This window comes from Gopherus evgoodei, unplaced genomic scaffold (genome assembly GCF_007399415.2).
Source record: "Gopherus evgoodei ecotype Sinaloan lineage unplaced genomic scaffold, rGopEvg1_v1.p scaffold_56_arrow_ctg1, whole genome shotgun sequence".
Classification (NCBI taxonomy): domain Eukaryota; kingdom Metazoa; phylum Chordata; order Testudines; family Testudinidae; genus Gopherus; species Gopherus evgoodei.
The window spans coordinates 559,610-576,370 of record NW_022060077.1 but is presented as its reverse complement, the minus strand read 5'-3'; positions in this window follow the sequence as shown (position 1 = coordinate 576,370).

Genomic DNA, 16,761 nt, shown 5'->3' with positions numbered 1-16,761 from the left:
GGAGGGTATCCTGTAGGTTGCTCACAAAGTCCAGAATGTTAGTTCCTGGAGTGGGTGTAAACCCCACCCATTGCTGCTTTACCAACTTTAATGGCCCTTTAACCTCGTGGCCATACACAAGCTCTAATGGTGATAACCCTAAACTGGGATGTGGTACAGCCCTGTAAGCAAAGAGCAACTGCTGCAACACTAGATTCCAGTCATTGGAGTGTTCATTCACGAATTTACGTATCATGGCCCCCAAAGTTCCATTAAACCTTTCCACCAGGCCATTGGTTTGATGGTGGTACGGGGTGGCAACCAAGTGATTCACCCCATGAGTTTCCCACAGTTCTTTCACGGTCCCTGCCAGGAAATTTGTCCCTAAATCCGTAAGGATATCGGAGAGCCAACCTACCCTGGAAAAAATATCTATTAGGGCCTGGCACACAGTTTTAGCCCTGGTGTTGCCTAGAGTTACTGCTTCTGGCCATCGGGTAGCAAAGTCCACAAAAGTCAGTATGTACTGCTTTCCTCTTGGTGCCTTTTTTGTGAAAGGACAAAGAATATCCACAGCTACTTGCTGAAATGGGACCTCTATTATGGGGAGTGGCTGGAGAGGGGCCTTGGCCTGGTCTTGGGGCTTTCCCACTTTTTGGCACACCTCACAAGACCAGACATACTTGGCAACATCCTTGCCCATCCCCTCCCAGTGGAAGGACTTCCCCAACCTGTCTTTGGTTCTGTTTACCCCAGCATGGCCACTGGGATGATCATGGGCCAAGCTTAAGAGCTTCCCCTGGTACTTAGTTGGAACCACCAACTGTTTTTGTGGATGCCAGTCTTCTTGGTGTCCACCAGAAAGAATCTCCTTGTATAAAAGCCCTTGTTCTATAACAAACCGAGAACTGTTAGAAGAGCTGAGAGGCGGTGGGGTGCTCTGTGCCACCGCCCAAGCTTTCTGACGGCTGTCATCTGCTTCCTGCTCAGTCTGGAACTGTTTCCTGGAGGCTGGAGACACCAGTTCTTCCTTAGACTGTGGACTTGAGCTTGGTCCTTCGGGAAGCGATGTAGGTGATGAGGTTGTTTTCGTGGCTGGTGAACCGCTCTCCGCTGCTGCACCTGAGGGTATTTCAGGCTGTGGCTGAGCCTCTTGGGTGTGGTTGTCTGCTGCTTTTGCCAGTTCGGGCTCGCTGGCGCCCTCTGGCATTGGGGTTGAAGATGCGTTTGCAAGCGCTGGCGTCAGTGCTGGCAATGGTTCTGGTGCTGGTTGTGTTTCCAGGTCCGGGTCTGGGACTGGAGGTGCTGTGGCTTTTGCAGTCATAGGCAGGGGATCCGGGTCCACTACCTCTGTCTGGGTCTCTGCTAACACAGATGGAGCCCCTGTGGATGGCTCAGGAACAGGGATGGGTCTGGAAGCTTGCCTGGCTTGGCTGCATGTAACCATTCCCACCCTCTTGGCCCACTTTACCTGGTTGGCCAAGTCTTCCCCCAGTAGCATGGGGATGTGATAATTGTTATAGACTGCAAAAGTCCACATTCCTGACCAGCCTTTGTACTGGACAGGCAGTTTAGCTGTAGGCAAGTTTACCGCTTGTGACATGAAGGGGTAAATTGTCACTTGGGCCTTTGGGTTGATGAATTTGGGGTCCACCAAGGATGGGTGTATAGCTGACACTTTTGCCTCTGTGTCTCTCCACACGATAACCTTCTTTCCGCCCACTCTCAAAATTTCCCTTCGCTCCGAGGGTATTTGAGAGGCATCTGGGCCTGGGGATCTTTGGAGTGATGGAGATGTAATGAACTGCACTCGGTTGGAGTTCTTGGGGCAGCTGGCCTTTATATGTCCCAGTTCATTACACTTGAAGCATCGCCCAGCTGACTGGTCACTGGGCCGAGGTGGGTTACTGGAGATTGGTGAGGTGAGAGAACAGAGAGTCGGCGGCTTTCCTGGGGTTGTAGGTGGGGTCTTGGGTTGCCCTCGGGTATAGGGTTTATTGTCGGTGTGACCCCTGTGATATTCGCTCCCCTTGATAGTAGCTTTTTTCTTTTCTGACACTTCCACCCATCTGGCTCCAATCTCTCCCACCTCGGTGACAGTTTTGGGCTTCCCATCTAGGATGTACCTTTCTATTTCCTCCGGAACACCCTCTAAGAACTGCTCCAATTGAATTAGGAGGTGCATGTCGTCCACAGATTGAACATTGGTTCCTGATATCCAGGCATTATAATTCTTTCCAATGTGGTAGGCGTGTCGGGTGAATGACACATGTGGTTTCCACCTTAGGTCTCTGAACCTCCGACAGGCATGCTCAGGTGTTAGCCCCATTCTGATTCTGGCCTTGGTTTGAAAAAGTTTATAATCGTTCATGTTCTCCTTAGGCATTTCAGCCGCCACCTCTGCTAAGGGTCCACTGAGCAGTGGCCTCAGCTCTATCATGTACTGGTCTTCAGAGATGCTGTACCCATGGCAGATCCTTTCAAAATTTTCTAGGAAGGCCTCAGTGTCATCGCCTGCCTTGTAGGTGGGAAATTTCTTGGGATGTGGAACAACAACTGGCGAAGGGTTGTTAGGGTTAGCTGTGTTATTCTGCTTAGCCTGCACTAATTCCAGTTCATGCTTTCTCTCTTTTTCCCTCTCTTCCCTCTCTCTTTATTTTGTCTCCAGCTCCCTCCTGTGGGCAGCCTCTCTTTCTCTTTCTCTCTCTTCCCTCTCTCTTTCTTTTATCTCCAGCTCTCTCCTGTGGGCAGCCTCTCTTTCTCTTTCTCTCAGTTCCATCTCTTTTTGTTTTATTTCTAGTTCTTGTAGTTTCTTTTCCATGTCTCGCTTGTGGTCTGCGTCTTTGATTTGTTCCTCTGCCTCCAGTCTCACTCGTTCCTGTTTCAGGGTGTCCTTGGTAGTCATGGTTTCTCCTTTCTTGTGTTGGGGCGCCCTCTGGTGTTTGCTTCCTGAAATGCTGCTTCTCTGTTTCTTCCTTAGGTTTGCTTAGTAACAGAATCTTTTTTTAACTCCTTCTACCTAGCTATTCCCGACAGAGTTAGAAAGAAAAAAAAACATTCATACAAAGATCCTTGTTAAACCCTAATGCCTCTGCCTTCAGAGTACTCAGAAGGGAGAGACCAAAAAACTTGCAGACCTTTGCTTTTAAAAACAATCTTCTCTAACCTGCTTTACACACAGCTAGCAGGGAAAGAGAAAGAAAAAATCCTACTGGCTTTTGCTCCTAAACCCAAACCTCTCAGTCTGCCTGCAGATAGCTAGCAGCGAGAGAAATAAAAACCTCACTGGCTTTTGGATTCTATCTTATCTATCTATCCCACACGCTGCACACCATGTCATGGTCTAATTCTCCACCCTGAACCTTAGCGTCCAAAAGAGGGGGTACCAGCATGAATCCCTCTAAGCTTAATCACCAGCTTAGAACCTGTAGCGCTGCCACCAACAAGGAATTACAGTGCCTGGTACACTCTGGTCCCCCCAAAACCTTGCCCGGGGACCCCCAAGACCAAGACCTTCTGGATCTAAACACAGGGAAAGTAAATCCTTTCCCCCACCATTGCCTCTCCCAGGCTTCCCCTCCCTGGGTTACCCTGGAAGACCACTGTGTGATTCAAACTCCTTGAATCACAAAACAGAAAGGACAATTCACCTTCCTCCTGCCTTCTCTTTCCCCCTCCCAGACTCTTCCTGAGAGAGAAAGTAATCCTGACACAGAGAGAAATTAGCCTCTCTCTCCCCCTTCCCTCCTTTCTCCCCACCAGTTCCTGGTGAATCCAGACCCAGTCCCCTGGGGTCTCACCAGAATAAAAAAAACAATCAGGTTCTTAAACAAGAAGAACTTTTAATTAAAGAAAGAAAAAACAGTAAAAATTATCTTTGTAAATTTTAAAAAAATGGAATAGGTACAGGGTCTTTTAGCTATAGACACTGGGAACACCCTTCCAGCCTAAATATACAAGTACAAATTAAAATCTTTTCAGCAAAATACCAATTTGAACTCCTTCCAACCAAATACACATTTGAACTCCTTCCAACCAAATACACATTTGCAAATAAAGAAAACAACCATAAGCCTAACTCGCTTTATCTACCTAGTACTCACAAGTCTGAACTTAGAAGAACCTGTATTGGAGAGATTGGAGAAAAACGTGGTTGCACGTCTGATCCCTCTGAGCCCCCAGAGTGAACAGCAACCAAAATCTAACAGCACACACAAAAACTTTCCTCCTTCAAGATTTGAAAGTATGCTGTCCTCTGATTGGTCTTCTGATCAGGTGACAGCCAGGTTCACTGTTCTTGTTAACCCTTTCCACGCAAAGAGATATGAAGCACTTCTGTTCTATTATCAGAGGGTAGCCGTGTTAGTCTGGATCTGTAAAAGCAGCAAAGAATCCTGTGGCACCTTATAGACTAACAGACGTTTTGGAGCATGAGCTTTCGTGGGTGAATACCCACTTCCTCAGATGCATGACATGCATCTGAGGAAGTGGGTATTCACCCACGAAAGCTCATGCTCCAAAACGTCTGTTAGTCTATAAGGTGCCACAGGATTCTTTGCTGCTTTTTCTGTTCTATTAACTCTTACTTATCTGTTTATGACAGCATTACTGTGATATTTACTAAGAACATGTTAGTCTACAGGGCCTTCGTTTAAAATCTGCTTTAAAAATATTTCATTAGTGTGTTGCTGAAGATTATAAAATCACATCACTAAAAAATCTTTGCATAGATTTTTAGATGCATGATCTGAGGATTTCTCTTTCGCCTTAAATGCTTGGATCTTCAGACATAGAGTTTTTTAAAATAAACCTTTAACGCCCCCCCCATCTAAAATACACATGCCAGCCCAGTTTAATAATACTGCATAGGGTCCCATAAATCCTAGGGAAGGCCTTGCAGGCCTTCCTCTGCCACCCTCTAATCCTAAGTGTGCCAGCTTTTACCCCCATGGGCCATGAGATGTCAAAACTTAAAACTGAAACTGGCCCAGGTCTGAAAGTTGACTGTTCTGTGCCTTGGGCCAGTATAATGTGGAGAGGAAGTTCTACATTTGGTGGAAGGAAGGAACCCTTCCTCTGGCAGATCATGTTTTAGAGCGTGGTGGTTGTTGGACGCTGCTCAGAGGTTTGGGGTCTAGAGAGATCCCTGGCAGAAATGGATTGGCATGCGTAGGGCTGGGCAGGTAACCACATGGCTCTGCAATTCATCACATGAGCAGCACCACCAAAGAATGACAGCCCTGAGCATACTCATCCTGTGTTCTACCAAAAGCTCCACTGTACTCCTATTCCCCTGGGATAGAGTAGCAGGCTATAAGGATCGGCACCACCACACACCCCTGTCCCTTGCCCCCCTCCCCCCTCCACAGCTTCAGGGATGTGCACAGCCCTTGCAAACTTCAGGGATGTCAGATGAGTTTAGTGCTTGTGAAAGGTGCTGGCTCCACAGCTGAGGAGAGTTAAGGCCTCTGTTTTCCCTCAGAACAGTGAGAGCAGAGTGACTGTGGGCACTTCCACCCCGGTGCCAGGCACACTGCCATGCCTGGGTCTCAGCCACGGCCCCACGCCACCCCCTGCATGGAACATCCTCCACAAAAGTCAGTGCACACTCGCAAACAGAGTCACGGCCTAAAGGTCCCATTGCATATCCCCTGCACTGAACCCCAAGGAGCACTACCGGAGCAACACCTGGGAGCAGGGACATGCAAACACTGCTGTGGGGTTAAATTTCCTGGGTCTTCGAGCTCACCTGGGCATGGAGTTGCCACCCTTCTCTCCAGGCTGCAAAGTCTATCTCCTGGCTCAGGGTGGGCAGAGGGGCAGAGACTATAAGCTAGGGAACACGTTACTACTGGGGCAGATAATTATTAGCTAATTTGACTGGGCATCTGTCATAAACAGATGGTTAAGGGTTAATGTCTCTTTTACCTGTGAAGAGTTAAGAAGCTCAGTGAACCTGGCTGACACCTGACCAGAGGACCAATAGGGGGACAAGATACTTTCAAATCTTGTTGGAGGGAAGTCTTTGTGCTTTTTGTTTTGTTCATTATTCGCTCTTGGGACTAAGAGGCATCAGATGTCAGGGCCTGCTCCATGCCCCAGTGCACCAAGCGAGTGATTGGGGCTGCATGCCGTGGGGGGTGCTCTGCCGGTTGCCAGGAGGGCAGCAGGCGGCTCCGGTGGACCTCCCGCAGGTGTGCCTGAGGAGGGTTCACTGGTCCGGCGGCTCTGGTGGACCTCCTGCAGGCGTGCCTGCTGATGCTCCACCGGAGCCGCGGGACCAATCAACCCTCTGCAGGGACTCCTACGGGAGGTCCACCGGAGCTGCGGGACAGGCAAGCGGCAGAGTGCCCCCCGCGGCGTGCCGCCGTGCTTGGGGCAGTGAATTGGCTAGAGCCGGCCCTGCCAGACGTACATCCAGGCTCTCCAAATCTTTCTGAATCAGTCTTTCATGTTTCAAAATTGTAAGTAATAGCAGGCAAGGCAGATTATTCTTATGTTTGTTTTCTCAACTTGTAAATGTTTCTTTTGCTGGAAGGATTTTTACCTCTGTTTGCTGTAAATTTGAATCTAAGGCTGGGGTCGGGGGGAGTCCCTCTGGTCTATATGAATCTAAGTACCCTGTAAAGCATTTTCCATCCTGATTTAACAGAGATAATTTTTACCTTTTCTTTCTTTAATTAAAAGTTTTCTTTTTAAGAATCTGATTGATTTTTCCTTGTTGTAAGATCCAAGGGGATTGGATCTGGACTCACCAGGGATTGGTGGAGGAAAGGAGGGGAGGTGGTTAATTCCTCCTTCTTTTAAGATCCAAGGAGTTTGGATCTGTGTGAAGCCCCTCAAGGCAAGCCAGGGAGGGGAAAGTCTGGGGGGAAAAGAGGGGGGATGGTTAATTTCTCCTTGTTTTAAGACCCAAGGGGTTTGGATCTGGGTTCTCCAGGGAAGGTTTTGGGGGAACAGAAAGTGTGCCAGACACTAAATTCTGGCTGCTGGCAGCGTACCAGACCTAAGCTAGTAATTAAACTTAGAAGTGTTCATGCAGGCCCCCACTTTTTGTACCCTAAAGTTCAAACTGGGAAAAGAAATCTTGACAGCATCAATTATTGATTTATATTAAAGAACCATATTTAGGACCAGAGGCGACCTCTTTAGGTCATCTAGTCCAGCCCCAGGGACTGAGGCAGGACTAAACAGACCATTCCTAAGAGATGTTTGTCTAACTTCTTCTTTAAAAATTCTAGTGAGAGCGATTCCACAACCTCCCTAGGCAATTTATTCCAGTGCCTGTGCACCCTGACATTTGGGAAGTTTTTCCTCATGTCCAACCTAAACCACCCTTGCTACAATTTAAGCCCATTGCTTCTTGTCCCATCCTCAGTGAACCATTTATCACCCTCCTCTTTAAAAACACCTTTTACATACTTGAAGACTATTACCATGTCCTCCCTCAGTCTTCTCTTCTCCAGACTAAACAAACCCAATTTTTTCAATCTTCCCTCATAGGTCATGTTTTCTAGATCTTTAATCATTTTTGTTGCTGTTCTCTGGACTATCTCCAATTTCTCCACATCTTTCCTGAAATGTGGTGCCCAGAACTGGACACAATACTCCAGGTGAGGCCTAATCAGTGCTGAGTAGAGCGGAAGAATGACTTATCGTGTCTTGCTTATAACAATCCTGCTAATACAGCCCAGAATGATGTTCTCTTTTTTTTTGTAATAATGTTACACTGTTGACTCATATTTCGTTTGTGATCCACTATGACCCCCAGACCCCTTTCTGCAGTGCTCCTTCCTAGGCAGTCATTGCCCACTCTGTATGTGTGCAATTGATTATTCCTTCCTAAGTGGAGTATTTGACATTTGTCCAAATTTCATCCTATTAATTTCAGACCATTTCTCCAGTTTGTCCAGCTCATTTTGAATTTTATTCCTATCCTCCAAAGCACTTGCAACCCCTCCTAACTTGGTATCATCCGCAAACTTTATAAGTGTACTTTGTATGCCATTATTTACATCATTGGTGAATATATTGAACAGAACTGGACCCAGAACAGATGCTTGCCCTGCTTTACCCTGGGAACGGTGCCATCCATCTAGAGCACGGCCCCCATGCAGAGCTTGGGTACCTATGAAAGGGGCATGTGGCCTGAGAGCTCTCCGCTCTGGACATCCATGAGGCTGATGCATGGGGCCAAATCAGCCCCCGGCCAGCCCCCTGCACTCACACTGCATCAGCGGGGTGACTCACCCTCTCCTAGCATGTTCAGCCCACATTAACGCACGTGACAGCAGCCAGTTAAACCATTCACCTCTCTTATCCCTGCCAAGGGAAGGTGCAGTGACATTCTCTATTACAGAGGGGGAAAGTGAGGCAGGTGGGGCAGAACGCATCCTGCACAGAAGCTGGTGCAGCACCCAGGACCAGCATCAGGCAGCTCCCCCAGGGGTTACACAGCAGTGGAAGTGACAGGCAGGGTGCCAGCGGGTGTGAGTGACGAGAGGACAAATACTGCAATTCTCAGGTGCAGAACGAGGGCAGTTACATGCTGATGGGGCCTAGTCTCTATACGCACCCTCTAGGCGCTGCTTTCCCTGCCCCACCCCACTCACCTACCTCCCCACACTGACACCCTAGGGAGAAAGTTACACCTGCCCTGCCCGCTCGCCCCCAGAGACCCTGCCCCGGAGCTGTCCGTGCTGACGAACCGGGCCCAGGTAGGTCAAGGGGCAGATTCTGCTCCCAGTGAAGTCCTGGTGCCAGTGTAAACCCCACAACTCCCCGGTGTGATGCTCTGTCCCACCTAGTGGCACCAAGATCACTTAGAGAGAGTGAAATGAGTCTGCCCTACAGCCTCGGCCAAGCGCTGCTTGGCTTTTAGCTCAGGCAGCAGAGGCTCATGCCTAAGCTCCAGAGGCCCTGGGTTCGATCCCGCCCACCGCCAACCGGGGTCTGCCAGTGTTACACCAGCAGGGTGAAGCAGCGTCACAGATGGCACAAAGACATCCAGTGCATGATTTATGCCAGGGCCTGCCAGGGCTGAGGACTGGCAGTTCTTACACCTGGCACCCCTAGGCCTGGCAGCTCAGAGCCCTGGCACCTCTGGGCTGGGCAGTTTAGAGCCCAGCACCTCTGGGACTGGCGGTTCATAGTCCTGGCAACTCTGTGCTCAGGCCAGGGCCGCCCAGAGGATGCAGGGGGCCAGGGGTCTTTGGCGGCGGGGGGCCTCCGCTTCAGCTGTAATTCGGTGGCGGGGAGTCCTTCCACTCTGGGACCTGCCACCAAACTGCCCCGAAGACTCGCAGTGGGGACCCCCACCTCCGAATTACTGCAGAAGACCCGGCACTTCGGCTGCGGGTCCCTCTTTGGTGGTAATTTGGTGGGGGGGGGTCCATCTGCCCCTGAGCGGAAGGATCCCCCACCGCCGAAGACCTGAAGTGGAAGATGCTCCGGGGACTCAGGCCCCACAAGAGTTTTCCAGGGCCCCTGGAGCGAGTGAAGGACTCCACTCCAGGGCCCCCCAAAAACTCTCGTGGGGGCACTTGTGGGGCCCGGGGCCTGGGGCAAATTGCCCCTCTTGCCCCACCCCCCGGGCAGCCCTGGCTCAGGCCACTCGATTGCGCCGCTTTGTTATGCTGTGCCTGGCTTATAGGGTCCTCAGGTTTGAATCCCTAGACCACAAGGTGACAGAACCAGAATGAGGCTCATGGCTGCTAGACAGGGCGATGAATGAACCCGATCCATCCCCTCCATGAAACACCCACAGCCCTCCCTTGCAGAAGGGGCGTCACAGCCCCCCCCACTCCAGAGACGACAGGAACATGTGATGAGACAGCACTCAGGTGGGCCATGAGCTGCGATGCCAGCCTGGCCCCTGCAGTGCCCCCATCCCCTCAATTCCAGCTGGCTTTAATCTGTTTGGGGGGGATGACAGTGCCCCGACACACAGTCACGTGTCCCCTGGGGAGGGTAGAGATGGCTTCCCCAGCCTCATTGAATGCCACGGATGTGCATGGTCCTGTACAGACACGTAACATGCCAGGTCCCTGTGCCCAGAGCAGCGGGGGATGTTGTGACCATGGGGGTGGGGCAGAGGTGGGGGGTGCTAGCAAGAGCGGACATGGTGGGGGCTGGCCTCTTTGGCTGCTCCTGCTATCTGGAAACAGCTGGGTGTCCTCTTGGCCATGCTGGTGCTGCCCCCTGCTGGTGGCTGGTGAAGGAGCTTTTAAACTCCTCGTCTGACCAGAAAAAAGGAATATGCCGCAACGGGAGGGGTGGGGGGAGGTGTTGCTGAGCTCAGTGTTGTGATGCCTAATTGATCTAGGAGCCAAAATCACAGGGACAGTGAATGGGATTGAGGCTCCAAGTGCCTACATCGCTTGGGCTCCTAAATCCATTAGGCCTTGCGCTGATGAGCACAGCAATTCCTAAATACCTTTGACAAAGCTGGGACTTGGGGCCTGCTCCTGCTCTCACACAGGCTGGTGTAAATCCGGAGTGGCTCCACTTGGCCAGCAGGACTATACTTGTCAGCGTTAGTGTCCAGTTAAAAGCAGAGGGCTAGATGCTCAGCGGGGGGGGGGGGGGGTCCACTGGCCACAGTGCCACCGGTGGCCTAGCCCTGAGTGGGCGCTGAGGTCAACAGAGCTCCGACTGCTCATGTCCGCTGAAGCGCTGGCCCCGATTGTTGCTGCAATAAGGATTTGGCCCACAGGACTTCGCAAAGGGGTGACCCTGCACCACAGAGGGCAATGGGAGTTTTGTCTCCCCCATTTCCTGGCTAAACGTGAGCTCAGCGAGAAGAGAGGCCAGCAGATGCTGGTGACTGCTCCTGTGCCCCCCGTCCCAGGAGGGCAGCCTCATGGGACGAGAAGAAGCCATTGGCTTCTCTCAGCCCAACCCTTAGCTAACCCCGTCCCCGGGCCAATCCCTCCCTGCCCTGCCTCACGCGGCGTTATTCCCACGCGTGCAGAGACCGCACACGGCCACTATGCAGGTCGATACCCGCTTTATGCTATTGTAAAACGCTGCCCAAAGGGGCACGGCAGCGATGAATGGGCCCCCACCGGCCTGTCCCCCCATAGTCCGCAGCCAGAGCCGGGCTCATTGCGGGGTCTGAGTCCCCCAGCTCACATTCCTCTGTCTCCCCTACGGCTCATCCTAGCGGCTTTAGGAAAGCTCACACAGTCAGGAAGGAGCCCATGTATCATTAAGTGTGTGTATAACATTCAACTTGAAACCACAGCTAACCCTCCTCCTTGACTATCAGCAGATCTTGATCCGTTCGGTGTCACCAGTGGCTCAGGCAGTAGGCTAGGAGCCAGAGCATCTCAGTGCTTTTCTTACCTCTGCCATTAAACAGTGTGTGGTGTTGGGGAAGTCACAATTAATTAGTCTTAATTATTTAGCCTCCTCGAGTTGAAATGGCTACTTCCACCTTTTCATGTTCTGTGTGTATATATATCTCCTTACTATATGTTCCATTCTATGCATCCGATGAAGTGGGCTGTAGCCCACAAAAGCTTATGCTAAAATAAATGTGTTAGTCGCTAAGGTGCCACAAGTACTCCTGTTCTTTTTACAGCACTCCTCACTGCCTCTGTTTTCCCCATGTAAAATGGGGATAATGATGCCCATCTTCCTACCCCAGTGCCCTAAGTAGAACCTTCCCCCGACCTTCATGAGAGAGAGCACTGTGTGTGTGCTTCCCTTGTACAATCTGCCCCAGCTAGACGCACCAATGGCTGCTGTCTCTGCAGACACCCAGAGTTCTCTGATATTTAAAGACATTAGAGCACAAAGACACCGGGGAACTTAAGGTGCCTCTACTCTGGAGCTGAGGGTGTAATTCCCAGCTGGAGGAGCAAGCCAGACACACTAGCTCTGAGCGAGCTAGTGAAAGAAAACTAGACTGGAGCTGCGGCAGTGCTGGTGGTGGATGGGGCTAGCTGCCCGATTACATGCCTAGCGTCTCAGATGGCTGCCTAGGGTGGTTAGCCCTTATGTTAGCACGCTAGCTTGTGCAGAGCTAGCGTGGGTCTGTCTCCTCCAGATGGGAGTCACCTCGTCAGCTCCCGTGTGGAGGTGCCCTTGGGCTCAGGGACCTGAATGTTTACATGCCCAATAGAGTGAGGGGCCCAGGTTCCCCGCACAGTGCCTGGGGGGCGTGGAAGATCCTCAGAAGCCATCACGCTCAGCAGGGAGCTGCCGAAGCCAGCCAAAAGGAACTGATATGGAGAGTGGTGAGGGCCGGCTTTAGGGACTGCAGGGCCTGATTTGAATACCCGGAGGCGGTCTGGGTCTTCGGTGGCACATCGGTGGCAGGGGGTCCTTTACTCACTCCGGGTCTTCCATGGCACTGAAGGACCCCCGCCACCGAAGTGCCGCCAAAGACCCGGAGCAAGTGAAGGACCCCCCCACCAGCAAAGTGCCGCAAAGACCCAGAGAGAGTGAATGACCCACCTCTGCCGAAGTGCTGCCAAAGACCGGGAGCGAGTGAAGGGCCCCCCCCCTCGCCACCGAAGTGCCGCCAAAGACCCGGAGCACCGCCAGGTACATTTAAATAAAAAATTAAAAGGCATCTAAGGTGCCGGGCCCGCTTAAGCGTGGGCACAGGGCCCGATTTGGGAGAATCGGCCTAAAGCTGGCCCTGAGCATGGTGAGACCCCCACCCTCAAAGGGACCCAGGTGCCTTCATCCAGGCCAGATGGACACACTTCCTTCTGCCAGGGATTGACAGCCATGGACCCGCCCCTGGAGCTGAGAACCAGGTAGATTTGGATGTGGATGACCCTGGTTTAAGCCCCCCCACCTGAGAGGAGCAGAGCCTTGATCTGGGTTCTTCCACCTGAGCGTGCCGCCAACCACTGGGCTTTGGGATATCCCGGGTGTGTCGCTCGTGCCTGGCGTGTGTTACCCAGTGAGGGCACAGCGCTGGAGAGGGCAGGGGCCTCTGACACGACGAGGGACTCCAGTGACAGCTGCTGACTGGAGAATGAGGCTGGATGGTGCAGGCCAACCAGGATGTTCTAGACCCTGAGAGGCTGAGAACCAGCAACTTGTTTCACAGATGCCAATGAGTGCGTTGTGGGTCATGCTGTGGTATGGGGAGGAGACAGGCAGAGGATTGGGTAGTTACAATGGGGGCCCGAGCTTTGTTAGGGATCACGCAGGAAACTCAGCAGACATCTGCCTCCCTAGCGAACCCTACAACATTAACCCTTTAAGTGCCTCCAGCACATCTTCTGCGCCATTGGCTCCGGAAACCCTCGTTAACACCGAAAAGCCCACTGAGGCCTAACCATAAACTGTAAGTGGAAGAATGGGCAGGCAGTGTGAACGACTCGCTGTCGAGAGAATGATTCCTCTCATCCGACTCAGCTGGCTGCCTAGCAATCTAGTGTGCTTCTTCAGCTGCATGCTCACCCCGTTCCTCCTCTTCGTCTGCGCCCCAGAGGCCTTTGCTGGAGCTGCTCCGGTTTCCTGCTTTCAGGGGTTTTCACTTGAGCTGCTTTTCTTGAACCTCACTGCATCAGAACGTGCTTCTTTCAGGCTGGGTCCTTCCATGGTCCTCATCCAAGTCGAAGCAGAGCCTTGCCCAAGGACCATACTCCTGGGACAGAGGGAAGTATTATCTCCATTTTACAGATGGGGAATGGCAGGGTAGATTAATGAACTTGTCCAAGGACACACCTGGAGTCTGTGGCAGAGCTGAAATCATTAACTATTATTATTTAGCATTTGTATTGCGGCAGCACTTAAAGGCTACAGCCAAGGTGGGTGTTAAACAAGACCATTTCTGGCGTCCTGGGTCTGTTTGACATTCCCGACTGCCTGTGACCCAGTGGCATTTGCTCAGCATGAAGCAAGAAGGTGATCCCACTGTCCTGCTGGGACAGGCCTGGATTGAGATAGACCATGGCTCCTTGCATTGCAGCAAAAGAGCAAATCGCGCTGAGAAGCTGAAATACCCAAAGCAGCACAGAGCTGGGCTCTCTGTACCAAGGACTCCTTGGCTGACTGCGGGCAAGTTACTCCAGCCAAGATTTTCAGATGTGACTAATCAAGTGGGATGCCTCTGGCTTTGACTACACAACATGGCACACACACACACACACACACACACACACACACACACACACACACACACACACACACACACACACACACACACACATCCGCTCCCAGGACTCCTCATCAGAAGGTGGCTGCTCAGCCATCTCTGAAAAGATCACCATTTAAGATATCTCAAATAGTGTCCCCCAAAATGGAGACCCCCCCAAAAATCACTAGTCCCCTGTCTGTGCCTTGGTTTCCTCTGCCATGAAAAAGGAGATTCTACTGCTTTTCTGCATCGCAGTGGGAGTGTAGCTCCATGAAGGTGCATAGAGCATTTCAGAACTGGGTGGAAGGTGCTATCTGTGAGCAAAGCAAATGTAACCCCCACAGAGCTACCTAGGTCCCTGGGGCTCCCTGTGCTGGTAGTTCAGAGAGGTGCATGTGGTTGTGGGAGGTAAGCCACTGTAGGCTCAGAGTCTGCTCAGCAACCAATAGGGAGTGAGATGCCCTCTAGGGTGACCAGACGTCCCGATAAAATCAGGACCATCCCGATATTTGGGTGGTTGTCCCAATATTTGTCCCGATATTTCACTCCGCTGGCAGCATCCAGCTTTTTTTTTCTTTGCTCTGCCAGTTGACTCCCTCCTCCCCCATGTATCCTAATATTTTCTTCATGTCATCTAGCCACCCTCATGCCCTCCTCTTGGGAGCTCAGGAGTGGGGGGATGCCATTTTAGGAGCCGTCTGGAGCCAGCCAGGGAAAGGGCAGGACTGGCTGGGGGCTGGCGAGTCCCAAGCCTGCATGCAGGGTTCCTCCTGAGAACAAGTCTCTGGGGAACCTGACAGCAAATGCCCCAGTTTTAGCCTTTGCCGCTCCAAGGTGACTCCCAGTTTGTAGAACTTTGTTGGTGAAACTTCCCCCAGCCAGGCAGAATGAGCCCCCAGATCCCTAGGTGAGACTTGCCACCTTATCCCACATGTGAGTCCTCTGGGCTGTGCGGAGCCCAGTCAGCCACATTGCTAACTGCGGCCTGCACAGAAGGTAGCATGGCCGCAGGTCATCCAGGGCCCCTGCAAGGTACGTCTACCCATGAACACTAATATGACTTTTGCTGTATCAGGTCACGTGACTGGGGGAATTCACGGGTATTATCAGTGTGGGCACCAGTGGCCCTGAGAATAGTGTTTTACCCTGTTCTGTTCCATTCACCTGCTGTTTGTTGTAATTACTGTGTTAAAGACATTGCATGTGTCTGTGTTATTTCCTGGGAGTCTCCAGCTATCTGGCAAGTAACTGGGGGTTACCCTGTGGTTAGAATTTTCTTCCCATGCTGCCCCGGTGACCCTGCCAGGAAGGAGCGAGAGGGGTGGAGGCACCACCAAATAAACCCAGATGGGGAGAAAGACGTGTTCGTTTTCATTACTGGAACTGGAGTTTTACATCATGTTCCTCCATCCAGTCTGGCACAAACACAGTCACCAGGTTTCCATCAGGCAATTCTCTGAGTGGCATCGGTAGAAAAGTGTCCATAAGCTCTTTTTGCCAGTTGATCTGATCTGACCACTCTTCTGAGATCCAGCCGCCTTGAGGCTCAATTCTTTTCCAAGGTTGCAACTATCCTGAGCTGCCCTTGCATCAGGAGCTGAGATGGGCGATAGCTGATCACCAGGGCCGGCTTTAGCAAGTGCAGGGCCTGATTCATGGAGCTTGTACTCACTGGGCAGCACTCTGAGTCTTTGCGGTACTTTGGGTTGCCGCACTCCAGCCAGGGGAGCGAGGCCAAGGGCTTGCAGCTCTCCGACAGGGGGAGCAGGGCTGTTGGGCTGCAGTGCTTGGGAGCGGAGCTGCGGGGCTTGCCGCGCTCTGGCTGGGTGCAGGGCCCTCTTAGGCGTGGGGCCCGATTTGGGGAAATCGGCCTAAAGACAGCCCTGCTGATCACTACTAAGAGTGTTGATCTGTAGCTCAGAAGAGCAAGGAATGGATCTTCCTGCTTCAGTATTTCCTTGGCCCTCTATACAGCTCTCTCTGCCTCTACAGTTGCTTGTGGGTAATGCAGGCTGCTAGTGATGTGTTCAAAATCATATGTTTTTTGGAAAGATTTAACTTCAGCCACAGTGAATTGTGGTCCATTGTCCTACAATAGTTGTGCTGCAATACCAACCTGGGTGAATGCGCTCTTTGATTTTTTGGTCACACTGCAACATGTTGTATCGTTCAAATATGCAATTTCAATGTATATCTAGAAAAATAATCCACTGCAAATAGATAATGGTGTCCTCTGAATTTGCAGCAATCCGCTGCTAGCCTATTTCAGGGTCTGTCTAGTAGACGTGCTATTATTCGAGGCTTTTGGTTGTGTTGGTCTGTTAGTTCTGCAGTGTTTACATGTGTGAGAGAGGGGGCATTTTCTGTAATATTTTTGTAGGACTATGGTGTGTGCCTCAGTTTCCCCTCCAAGCTGCATCATTAACTCAGAGGTGGGAAAAGGTTTGCACTCTGCAGAGATACAGGTGTGATGAGCACCTGACTGTCTGAGTCCTGGGCCCATTTTCATGAGTCTGAGAAGACAAGGGCCACTCTGATTGTCCAGTCATTTGATATCTAGCAACTAAAGACCATGGATGCCCCTCCCCTCCGCCTCACAGGCAGCCAATCATGCTTAATCAGCTGGAGAACAAAGGACTGCGCAGGGGCCAGATGCAGGTAATGTTTCCCCAGCAAGA